Genomic DNA, 13,392 nt, shown 5'->3' on the forward strand with positions numbered 1-13,392 from the left:
TACACAAGCAGGGCAGGGCAGCCTCAGGTCTCAGGAGGCAGAGGCTGAAAATTTAGTGTTTCATGACACTTGCCTACATATGGACTTCTGGCTATCCTGAGCTAAATGAGGTTGGCTGCTTCAAAATAACCACAGAAAGAAAGAAAGAAAGAAAGAAAGAAAGAAAGAAAGAAAGAAAGAAAGAAAGAAAGAAAGAAAGAAAGAAAGAAAGCATGCACAGAAACAACCACACAAAAAGACATTAAGATGAAATGGACACTGTCAAGCCAAGTCAGAAGGGGTGTCCTGATGGGCATAAATGACTTACCTTTTTTGGACACTGCTCTCAGAATCTACAACCTCAGCAAAGTCAGCCAGTCACACCAGACTCCAAGGTTCAGACTGTCTTGTGCACCCTTTTGAGTTCTTATATACTCCTTCCCCCTCTCACCTGCCCTACGTAGCCACATCTCTCAATCCACCCATTCAATCATTTTTTGTCCTAGCTAGAATGAATCAGATATGCATGAAGAAATGTATACTTTCTCAGATTACGGTCACAATCCAAGCCCAGTCAGGATAATTCTCAACTCTGAGCTCTCTGATGTGTTTTGTTGTCCTACATTCACAGGGAGAGAGAGAGAACTGGGTGGGAAAAAAGGACAGGAAGGGGAAAGGCAGAATATGACCAGGTATTTGTTGAGGAGAAAAGGACTGAAGCCCTAGGGGGCAGCAGAAAACTCGAAACAAGAAACCTCAGAAGGCATGGGGGCCATTTAGAATGTACTGAAGACCTGGAAGGTGAGAGACTCTCAAGACACAAAGGGTGGGACCTTGGACGAAGTACTCTACATTGGAGAGAGGAACTTGTATAATACACCTCCAGTGGAGGCACAGGACATTAAGTGGAGGGATGGGGTTGCCTTCCCACAGTCAAAAGCTCTGACACCGAATTGTTCCTGTCTGAAGGTACTTGGGGACAAAAATGGAGAAAAGCATAAGAGAAAGAAGGTCCAGTGACAGGCCCAATTTGGGACTTAGCTCAAGGGGAGGCCCAGGGTCCAGACACTATTACTGATACTGTGATGTGCTTGTAGACAGGAGCTTAGCATGGCTGCCCTCTGAGAGGCCCAACAAGCAGCTGAACTAGCACCTAACCAATGGTCAGAAAGCAGGAAGACCTTTGGTTGAATTAGGGAAAATCTGGAAGAAGCAGAAGTGGAGGGTGGCCCAGTGGGAAGACAAGCAGTCTCAACTGACTTGGTTCCCGAATTACTCTCAGACTATGAGCCACCAACTCTGCAGGATACACCAGCTATTGTGAGATCCTTAATACACATACAGCAGAGGACTACTGGTCTGGCCTCAGTTAGAGAAGAAACACCTAACCATCAAGAAAGTGCTTGAAGTTGTGAGCCTTTAAATTCAAGACAAACCTATACATGAGAACAATATAGTGCACATGTCTTTCAGTTCAGCACTTGAAGATAGAGGCCTGTCGATCTTTTCAGGCCAGCTGTGTCTACATAGTGAATTCCAGGTCCAAAGAGTTAAACACTTCTCAAAATAGCAAAATTTGCTCAGGAAAATTTAAAATTATCTCTGTACATTGCCCAACAACCTGTATATTCCCATTTCAATTTCCTAAGCTCGTGGGTGGCAGTGTTTCATGTATCACTGAAGTTATTGGTTTACTCACATATCGGACCAATTATTCAGCCCCAGTATTTGAACATAAATTGAGTAAACTGTTTTTCTAAAATAAAGTCACTCCAAGGCTGAAAGATACCATATTATATCAGACTACTTAACATAAACCGACATGGAATGACCTCCAAAATACCTGAGTTAAGATATAGAAAGCCCAGCATGTTGACACATGTTCTTAATCCAAGTATACAAGACATAGAGGCAGGAGAATCAGGAGTTCAAGACCTGTCTGAACTGTGAATTGAGTCCATACATCAGAAGAAAAATAAAACCAAAATAATGAGAAGAATCAAGGACATGAAACTAGTGTTAGACAAAGGAAGAACAAGACCTTTTGGCAAATGCCTATAATCCCAGCATATCTGGAGACTGAAGCATCAGGATCATAGGGACATATGAAAAATCCTTTTAGAAACTAAGTACCATGGAGAGTAATTAAATAGAAGTTTTTAAAGAAGAAGTTTATAAAAGGAATGATGATGCATCCACTTAGTCACTAATGTGTGAGGCAGAAGCACGTGGATCTGTGAGTTAGATGACAGCGAAGTTTATCTAGGGAGTTTTAGGATGGTCAATGCCATGTGGTAAGCAAGTGGATGGATTTATTAGAACAGCTTACAGGCTATGGTATAGTTAATCCAACAATGGTTGACTACCAACTAAAACTCCAAGAGTCAGTATTCAGTCCATGCAGGTAAATGTCTCAAGTGCTCTTCAGTATATGCTGGAATCCCAAAGAAAGGCTTCTAATGCTAGTAAACAAAAGAACTTTTAAGCAAGAGCAAAATGCAGAAAGTAGGGAAAATAAGTTGGAGGGCAAGAAACCTATGCCCGGGTTGAGTTACCATGGGATGATAGTGAGCTCCCAGTTCACCCCATTAGTTTGTTTCCTCAAATGACAGAACTGTAGACTGATGAGTGTCTCCATCAATGTGGGATTGTGTGAGTGCACTGTTGTCAGCTACAGTTATTTGGTGACAGGCAGAAATCCAGAGCTGCCCCTAGGACAAGAGTACACAGGACAGAGTAATAAGACCCATATGATCATACTGAGGTTGTACCTGGTGTGTGTCCATTCTGTAAATATACCACAATTTCTAATTCCATTCTTCCATTGAGGGAGGTCTGAGTGGTTTCCAGCTTCTGGCTATTTTAAATAAGGCTGCTATGAACATAGCAGAGCATGTGCCCTTGTGGTAAGGTGGAACATCTTTGAGTATATGCCCAGAAGGTGTATAGCTGGGTCTTCAGGTACAATTATTCTCAGTTTTCTGAGGAACCACCAAATTGATTTCCAAGGTGTTTGTACCAGTTTACAATCCCACAAGCAATGGAAGAATGTGCCTTTTTCTCAACATTCTCCCCAGTATCTGTTGTCACCTGAATTTTTGATCTTAGCCATCCTAATTGGTATAAAGTAGAATCCCTGAGTCATTTTTATTTGCATTTCTCTAATGACTAAGGACTTTGACCATTTGCTTAAGTCCAATGGCTTCTAGGCCATTCCAGGTTCCTCAGATGAGAGTTATCTGTCTAGATATGTATCACATTTTTAATTGGTTTATTTGCTTTGCTAGAGTCTATCTTCTTGAGTTCTTTGTATGTTTTGGATGTTTGACCTCTATTAAATGTAAGGTTAGTAAAGATCTTTCCCCAAACAATTGGGTGCTGTTTTGTCCTATTGATGGTGTCCTTTGCCTTATAGAAGTATTACGGTTTCATGAGGTCCCATTGTCAATTGTTGACCTTAGAGTCTAACCCATTGGTGTACAATTCAGAAAACCTTCCCCTGTGCAAATGTGTTCAAGGCTATTTCCCACTTTCTGACATATTAGTTTCAAAGTATCTTGTTTTATGTGGAAGTCCTTAATTCACTTGGATGTGAGCTTTGTATAAAGAGATAGAAATGGATCAATTTACATTCTGCTCCTGGCAGACTTCAGGTTAGACCACCACCATTTGTAGAAGATGCTTTCTTTTTTCCACTGTAAGTTTTTGGCTTCTTTGTCAAAGATCAATTGTCCATAGTTATGTGTGTATATTTTTGGGTCTTTGGTTCTATTCCATTCATCAACTAGTCTGTCTCTTTATCAATACCGTGTGGTTTTTATCCACTATTGATCATTAGTAGACCTTGAGGTGAGGGATAGTGATTCTCAAAAAAGGTTTTTTTTTTTTTATGGTTCAGGATTGTTTTGCAGTGCTGGGTTATTTTGTTATTCCATATGAAGTCAAGAAATGCTCTTTCACTATTTACAAAGAATTGGACTTTTCTGGGGATTGCATTTGGTAAAATAACCATTTTACTATAGTAATCCTACAATTCCATAAGCATCATAGAGCTTTTCCCCCTCTGAGATCATCTTCAATTTCTTTTTTCAGGGACTTGGCATTAATCTCATACAGATCTTTCATGTACTTGGTTGCAGTTTCACCAAGATATTTTATATTATTTGACTATTGTGAAGGGTGTTATTTCCCTAATGTCTTTTTCAGCCATTTTATCCTGTTTATAAAGGGAAGCTACTGGTTAGTTTGAATTAATTTTATATCTACCCCCATTGTTGAAGCTGTTTTTCAGTCTGGGATTTCTCTGGCAGAATTTTGGCTGTCATTTACGTTTACTATCATATCATCCACGAATAGTAATACCTAGAATTTCTCCTTTACAATTTGTATCCCAGTGACTTCATTTTGTTGTCTATTTGCTCTAGCTAGAATTTCCAGTATTTTATTTTAAAAAAAAAAGAAAGAAAGTAGGCAGCCTTATCTTGTCCCTGATTTTAATGAGATTGTTTCAAGTTTCACTCAGTTTAATTTCATATTGGCTGCTGATTTGCTCTCTATTGCCTTTATTAGGTTCAGGTATGTGCCTTCAATTCCTGATCTCTCCAAGACTTTTAACATGAAGCTGTGTTGTATATTATCATAGGATTTTTCAGCATCTAATGTGATGAACGTGTGAATTTTCTCTTTGAGTTCTTATATAGGGGATTACATTGATGGGTTTCAGTATATTGAACCATACCCTGCATCCCAGGGATGAAACCTATCTGATTATTGTGTATGATCCTTTGGGTATGTTCTTGGATTTGGATTGTCAGAATTTTATTGAGTAGTTTTGCATCAACATTCATAAGAAAATTGGTCTAAAATCCTCGTTCTTTGTTGGGTCTTTGTGTGGCTTACGGATCAGTGTAAATGTGATTTCATGAAATGAATTAGGTAGTGTTTCTTCTGCTTTTATTTTGTGGAATTGTGTTAGGACTGCTAGCATTAGGTCTTCTTTGAAAGTTTGATAGAATTTTGCACTAAAACCATCTGTCCCTGTGCTTCTTTTTGTTTGTAGAATTTTAATGAGTACTACTATTTCCTTAAGGTTTATGGGTCTGTTTAGATAGTTTACTTAAGGCTGATTTAACTTTGTTATGCAGTATCTAGAAAATTGTCCACGTTTTCTCCTAACTTGGAAATGTTGTGCATAAGTGAGAAAACTACTTAATGCTGCAAAATGAACTCTTAGCATTGTGGCAGAGCTACCAGGAGGCACAGGAAGGTAAGTGGAGATTCTCTATGAATATGAACAAAGTTAATTTTAAATATTTAGGAAAATGCCATAATGATACCCACCATTTCACATGTAAACTTTATTGTTCTAGTTTTACTTTGGATTTTTTATTTGTTTGTTTCTTGTTGTGTGTTACTGTTGAATTTAATGTTGGTGTTGCTCTTGTTGTTGTTGTTGTTGTTGGGATTTGGGGTTAATTTTTGTTTTGAAACAGGATCTCTATGTGTAGCATCTATTTTTCTCTGAATTGTAGAAGAGGTTGATCTTGAACTCAGAGATCCAACTGTCTCTGCCTCCTCAGAGCTGGCCTATGAAACAATTTCTGAATGCAGATTTAATTGAAAAGTACTAACATTCTTTCTTTTTGTTTCCATTATATGAATGAGTGTCTGCCTGCTTGTATTTAACATTCGTGTACTATGTGGTTGGATGAAGCACATAGAAGCTAGCAAAAGGCAATAGATTCTCTGGTACTGAAGACAGATTTTTGTTTTAGTTAAAAAAAATAAAACCTAAGCATCCTTCTTAGTTTTGGGATTTGGTACATGAGATCATTCCATGGAACTACCATGGAGGTCAAGTGTATATTTTATGGAATCAGCACCCTCCTTTTAGAGACTAAAGTCAGGTACTGATGCTGATGCAGGCATCAACTTTATTTGCTGAGCCATTGCAAAGTAACTCATTATCATACATGTACATAGCATACATGTATTGGAGTGTCTGGGTTACCTCACTCACTATCATGTTTTCTATTTGAATCTGTTTTTTTGCAAAATTCCTGATATACTTGTTTCATAATCTCTAAATAGTAGTCCATTGTGTAGATGTACTACATTTTCTGTATCCATTTTTCAGTTGAGGGTCATATAGTTTGCTTCCAATTCATATTAGAAATAAACCTGCTATGAGCATTGTTGAGCAAGTGTCATTTTGGCATATGGGAACATCGTTTGGGAATGTGCTAAAAAGTGATGTATCTGCATCTTCCAGTAGTATAAATCTTCCAATTTTAAAACAAAAAATAATTGATTTATATTGTCATTAGTTCTTAACCCAGTGATGTCTCAAAATGTAGAGAAGCCTCAAGCATACATTCTATTCTTGTTCAGTACACCATACAACAATTTGGCTTCTTCCTGGGCACTCTTTTCATTCTTTCTGTAGATTACTCTTTCACAGTTCTGATAACTGCATCTAGGGCTTTCAATGGGCTAAGCAACAGCTCTTCTGAAAGGTCTGGTAGTAAACACTTTTAATCTCCATACACATCTTACATGTGAGTCTTATGTCTTGGAGGCTAGCCTTGTCACCATAATGAGTTCCAGGCAGAGACAGACACAGACTAACTGAGATACAGAGTACAGAGCTAGACAGACAGACACACACACAGACACACACACACACACACAAACAAACAGAGAGAGAGACAGAGAGAAGACAGAGAGTAAGAGACAGACAAGTAATGCTAACAAAAACGAGGGAGAGAGAGCAAGAAGAAAACATGACTGTGGAGCTTTTGTCTGCTGAGACATAAAAGATGACAGAGACTGGAAAGAGATATCTGTATATGTCCTTCCATTTCTCAAGAGTAAAATTATTTCCTACATTCTGAATGTACTAAAAGTTATCCTTTCTCATTGAGGACTTGGCTAGACTCCATAAAATCTTCATGCATAGCACATTTTAATCATTGAGATGGAACCACATTCATCAAGCACAAGCTCACATAACTCCCCAGCATCTGTCCTGAAGACAACACAGGTCCATCTCCAGCTGATCTACCTTTAGATTTTTGTATTTTGCACAAGTGATCCCAATGGGATTATCAAATGTTTGGAGAAATTTTATGTTTGCTTTGATGTATTAACTTTCATTTTTAAATATATATTTCAGTTTGTCCCTAATTAAGTGTGTGAGATTTTGTGTTACAGCATGTGCAAGTGACACAAGTGCTCCCAGAGACTAGAGGAAAATGTCCTTCACCTGGAATTGGAGATAGAGGTGGATGTGGGTACTGGGAATCAAACACTGCTCCTCAGGAAAAGCAGCAAGCTTTGTTTGCCTCTGAACCACATCTCCAAATGATTCCATAAGCATTCTGGATAGGGTGCCATGAATCATAATATTATAAAATCTCCACTAGGAAAGAACATGTTGGTCTGTATTTACTCTGAAAGATCTAGGAGGAGGAAGGGGCAGAGACAAGGGGACACATGATTGTTGGGCCAGGGTAAGCACAGTACACAAGTATGATGTCAGAAAACTAACTCAGTAAAATAATAAAACAAACATGATCTTATTCAGAACTGATTTATTGCAATCTATGACAAATTATAATGCAAATGGTCAAATCGGTACAAGATGGCGGAGGGGGACGAGGTAGAGCAAAGGCAGCCGCAGCAGGGGCTGAGGTGCCAGCGACAGACTAGCGACTCAAGCATCAGGGTTAACCATGTCTCATCCACAACCTCCCTAGGACTCTCAGAGCTGGATTGGTGGAAACAATGAACCACTGACTGGCTTTACGTGGCCAGGAGGTTGCGAAAGAGAAACAACAGGCATACAAGTTTGGAATGAAGTGTTTGTGATTGACAGACCTAATGGAACAAAAGTGGCTGTGCTGCTAATGGATACCCAGGGTGCCTTTGATAGCCAGTCAACCATTAAAGACTGTGCAACAGTGATTGCTCTGAGCACTATGACGAGCTCTGTCCAGGTATATAATTTGTCTCAGAATATTCAAGAAGATGATCTTCAACACCTACAATTATTTACAGAGAATAGAAGACTTGCAATGGAAGAGATGTACCAGAAGCCATTTCAGACGCTAATGTTTTTTATTCGAGATTGGAGTTATCCTTATGAACATTCATATGGCTTGGAAGGTGGGAAGCAGTTCCTTGAAAAGAGACTGCAGGTAAAACCTAACCAGCATGAAGAGCTACAGAATGTCATGAAGCACATTCATACTTGTTTCTCAAATCTTGGTTGCTTCCTTTTACCACACCCTGGGCTTAAAGTTGCCATAAACCCTAGTTTTGATGGACGACTGAATGATATCGATGAAGATATTAAACGAGAGCTTCTAAATCTGTTTCCATTGCTGCTTGCTCCTGAAAATCTTGTTGAGAAAGAGATAAGTGGATCTAAAGTCACTTGTAGGGACCTTGTAGAGTATTTTAAGGCATACATTAAAATATATCAAGGAGAGGAACTACCACATCCAAAGTCTATGCTTCAGGCAACAGCTGAGGCTAATAACCTTGCAGCAATAGGAGGAGCGAGATGTCTATTGTAAAAGTATGGAGCCGGTATGCGGTGGTGATAAGCTGTACAGTGCACCTTCAGATTTGGAAGGAAAACACTTGGATCTCAAGGAAGTGGCGCTCAAACACTTTCGTTCTGTGAAAAAAAAATGGATGGAGATGAATTCTGCCGCCATTTTCAGAGCCAGCTTAAAGCTGAAACTGAAGAAACCTATGCAAATTTTATAAAGCATAACGATGGCAAAAATATCTTCTATACTGCTCGTACCCCTGCCACACTGTTTGCAGTCATGTTTGCTATGTACATCGTCTCAGGACTGACTGCTTTCATCGGCCTAAACTCTATAGCTGTCTTATGCAACCTTGTCATGGGGCTAGCACTGATGTCCCTCTGTACGTGGGCATATGTTAAGTACTCTGGGGAGTTCAGAGAAATTGGAACAATGATTGATCAGATTGCTGAAACACTATGGGAACAAGTATTGAAGCCCCTGGGTGATAATTTGATGGAGGAAAACATAAGGCAGTCTGTAACAAACTCTATCAAAGCAGGCCTGACTGACCAGGTGTCTCATCATGGCCGATTAAAGACAAACTGACAGTTATCTCCTCATGGACTCCACTCTCCTTTGTTCATGCTTGCTGTACAATGAGAACTCAGATAAAATAAACCAAAGTTTACAATCAACTCTAGAAGTAGTTTAGCCTAATTGGCTTCACAGATGGCTGCCACAGAGTGTGAGCATTGTGTGTTGGTTTCGGACTTCTCTCAATGTCTCCTTAGATGGGCGATCGGCTGAGGAGCACTGGTTTATCATGTACACTGAGCCAGGTTTAATTCTTTTCTTTCTTGTTACCGAATTTAAGGATAGTGAAATTTGTCTTATGTAAAAGGATATTTCAGCGAAATATTTTAAGAAATCTATTTAGAGTCTCTTTAATATAGCGTCCCATTGAAATTTTAATTTTTAGAGAATTTATGAATCACTGTATCAAGAATCAGATCGGAATGACAAGTTTTAAAGCTAATGTGGGAGAACATAAAACACCACAAAGGTCAGAATTTGAGAAGTATCCTGGTTGGTCTTGGATTCTTACCATAATGTCAGATTTTATATATTCCCACTTGTGGATCTGATTCACTCTAGCTAGGTGAATTCACTCAAATTAGATGGGTGGAGTCTTCATCATCCTATCAGGTGGCAGGTTTGGCCTCAGAGGTATGGCTACAAAAGGGAAGTGTGAGGGGGAAGCGTGTGAGGGGGAAGCAGTATATAAGGACTCAGATGGCTGCACAAGACCCTGTGAGCATTGGAGCCTGGAGTGAAGGCCTGATCTTGCTGAGGTTGGAGCTTCTGAGAGCAGTGACCAAAACAGGTAAGTCATTTATATCTATCAGGACACCACATCTGACTTGGCTTGTCAGTATCCATTTCATCTTAATGTTTATTGTGTGTTTGTTTCCTTTTGAGTTAGGGTGTCTTTGTGTAGCCGAGGCTGTCCTTCAACTCTCCAGAGAGAACATACAGGATTTTAACTCAGTGAGATCACTGTCAGTTTCTCTCTCTCTCTCTCTCTCTCTCTCTCTCTCTCTCTCTCTCTCTCTCTGTCACTCTCTCTATCTCTGTCTCTCATTGTACCTCTCTGTCTCACCCTGTCTCTCTGACTCCCCCTCTCTGTCCCTCTCTCACCCTCTCCTTCTCTCTCAACCTCTGTCTGTGATCTATGTTATTTGATTTGATTTCTGTACCAATATTGTCTTTAAAATCTGTGCATCACAAAAAAGTTGTATTTAAGGCATATAGCACAATTATATCTGCAAAAACACCTCCAGTGGTTAATGTATTATTTTAGGCATATGTTTTCCCTGCTTATGTGTTAGCATGCACTTTCCACAAACGGCAGAAGAGAGCAATAAAGCTCCTATAATTGGAGGTGTATATTGTTATGAGCTGGCATGTGGAAGCTAGGAAAAAAAAAAAAAAACGCTGGTCCTTTGGAAGAGGAGCTCTGCTGGAAATGTCTTAGCTATCGGTACAGTCCCTAAAAGGTTTTGAATTCATCTCCTGAAATGATTTCATCAAAGGCAAAGCTGGTACAGAAATCAAATCAAATGAAATAAAGATAGATGAGAAAGAGACACAGTCAGTCAGTCAGACAGACAGACAGGCAGGCAGAATGGAGGAAGAAAAAAGTGGGGAGTGGGAAAGAGGAAGGTCAAGAGAGAAACAGATAGGGACAATTAGAGACAGAGATAGAGAGTTACAGAGAGAAAAGAGAGACAGAGAGAGACACAGAATGACATAAAAAGAAGGAGACAGACAGACACAGACAAACAGAGAGAAGTAGAGAGACTGAGATAATCAGAGACGGAAACAGAAAAGGTAACAGAGGAAAAAAAACAGAAATGTACTCAGTGTTAGCACACTGACTTGCTGAAGGATTATTCATTTATGGGTCCTCCCTTTCTTGCCTGGAGATCTACTCATACTGGAAACACCCTATCTCATATCACCACACTCAATTCTGTTACTGAGACATAGCTGTCAGCTCAGGCTACCTAATCATTCCACAGAGACCTGAGAAGTAAGTTGAAAATTAATGTGGGAGAAGAAAAAATATCACACAGCTCAGATTTTGAGAAGTATCCTGGTTGGGCTTAGATTGAGACCAAAATGTCAGATTTCAAACATTCCCACATGAAGATCTGATACACTCTTGCTAGGTCAAAATAAGATTAGATGGGTAGAGTCTTCATTATCTTATCAGGTGGCAGCTTTGGCCTGGAGGTGTGGCTACAAAGGGGAGATGTGAGGGGGAAGCAGTATATAAGGACTCAAATGACTGCACAAGACCCTGTGAGCATTGGAGTCTGGAGTGAAGGCCTGACCTTGCTGAGGTTGGAGCTTCTGAGAGCAGTGTCCAAAAGAGTAAGTCATTTATGTCTATCAGGACACCACCTCTGACTTGGCTCGACAGTGTCCATTTCATCTTAATTGTGTGTGTGTGTGTGTGTGTGTGTGTGTGTGTGTGTGTGTTTCCTTGCATGCTTGCTTACATTCTTTGTGTGGTTAGTTTGGAGCAGCCAACATTTAGCCTAGGATAGCCAGAAGTCCATATGTAGCCAAGTGCCATGAAACTCTAAATGTTCAGCCTCTACCTCCTGAGGCTGCCCTGCCCTGCTTGTGTACAGTGGATTAAGGAGGCTATATTCCAGGACTCAGGCACACAGAACAAACACCTCATGTCCTAATCTACTCTAATCAACCTTACAAAAGTTGTAATTCAAAGTGAATATACATTTATGAAATGACAAGGTAGAAAATTCTACATGGAAGAACACCTGAGTATCAGTTCTTGGAAAGCATCAAATTGACAATTTTAAGCATTCCATCTGTTTTTTTTTGATTAATTGATTGATTGATATTTACCTTCTAATTCCCGCTAACTAACCTCTCCCTCAATCCTTCCCCCACTCCTAGCTTTCTGCTCTGACCGGGTAGGCACTTCCTGGGTATCTCCCAAACCTGTCACAGTTAACCCTGGCAGTGTTAATCCTCCTGTGGAATTCCTATCCCTTTTGAGGCCTGCAAACCTACCCCCTGTTCTTCCATAATAGTCCCCAAGCTCTATTCACTGTTTGTCTGTGGGTCTCTGAGTCAGCTGCTGGGTAGAGCCTCTCAGAGAATAGGAATTGTAGCCTCATGTCTGCAAGCATAACAGTATCATTAATAATGTCAGGAATTGGTGCTTCTCCATGGGAATGATCTCTTTTTGGGATCATTGTTATTTCCCTATTCCTTCAGTCTCTGTTCCACGTACCATCCTGGCATTTCTTGTACACAGGATAAAATTTAGTCATGCTTTTGTAGTTGGGTTAGTGTTCTTATTGCTCTACTGGAGTTTCTGCCTGGCTAGAGAAGGTGGCCTTTAATGTTGAATTTCCCCTATGCTGGGTGTAACAGCAAAGGTCAACAAAATATATTATTGGGCACCTGCCTTAGATCAGTTTTACGTCTGATCCTGGAGCTATCCCCAACTACCCATCCCTGTCAGCTGCAGATTTCCATTGACACTCACGCCCATCTTGCATCTTTTTTGTCTCTTCCCACACCTGATCCTGACCCCAAGCATTATCCCCCCCATCCTTTCTCCCACTCCATTTCATCCTGTCATCTGCCTCTTATGAGTATGTAATTGTCTTCTATGTGATATTCAAGCATCCTCACTTGTCCTTCCCACTTGTTTAGCTTCTTTGGGTCTGTTGAGTATAGAATGCCTATCCTGTATTTTGACCCTGATATCCACTTTTTAGTGAGTGTAGAACTTGCATATCATTTTCTGACTGGGCTATCTTACTCAGTATGATATTCTCCTATGCCATTCATTGGCTTGCACAATTTATTCTATCTTTCTTTTAGTAGCTGAATAATAATCCATAGTGTAGATGTGCCACAATGTCTTTGTCAGTCTTCAGCTGTGACATCTCTGGTTGTTTCCAGTTTGTGGCTATAAACATAAAGCTGCTGTGAACATAGTTGAACAGGTGTCTTTGTGCCATGAAAGAGTGAGTTTGAGGTCACCAGAGAATGTACGTTCCATTGGGAATAGCAGTCTGCTCAGGGCAGCTTAACTTGCCACAGAGTAATCATCATGCGGAGAAAAAAATGGCTTATCTTTATAGTTCAGGACCCACAAGGCTGTTTAAGGTGTGAGGAGAGGGGCTTAGATAATTGGGGGTTCCCTGAGATAAAAGGATCCTCTAGGTAGCTGGACATGACAAAGAGGTCTTAGTGAGCAGGGAAGATGGGAGAGGGAATGAATGCTTACCTGTATGGTTTCTGACCCACAGGTCTGCTGATGGTG

The 13,392-nt window shown here is 40.1% G+C and overlaps 2 pseudogenes; both read left to right on the forward strand.

Moving 5' to 3' along the window:
* The first annotated feature begins 7,742 nt into the window (after positions 1-7,742).
* On the forward strand, positions 7,743-9,125 carry LOC114636242 (annotated as a pseudogene).
* A 687-nt stretch (positions 9,126-9,812) lies between these two features.
* Positions 9,813-13,392, forward strand: part of LOC114636241 — a 4,963-nt pseudogene continuing 1,383 nt past the window's right edge.

This window comes from Grammomys surdaster, unplaced genomic scaffold (genome assembly GCF_004785775.1).
Source record: "Grammomys surdaster isolate TR1022 unplaced genomic scaffold, NIH_TR_1.0 123086, whole genome shotgun sequence".
Classification (NCBI taxonomy): domain Eukaryota; kingdom Metazoa; phylum Chordata; class Mammalia; order Rodentia; family Muridae; genus Grammomys; species Grammomys surdaster.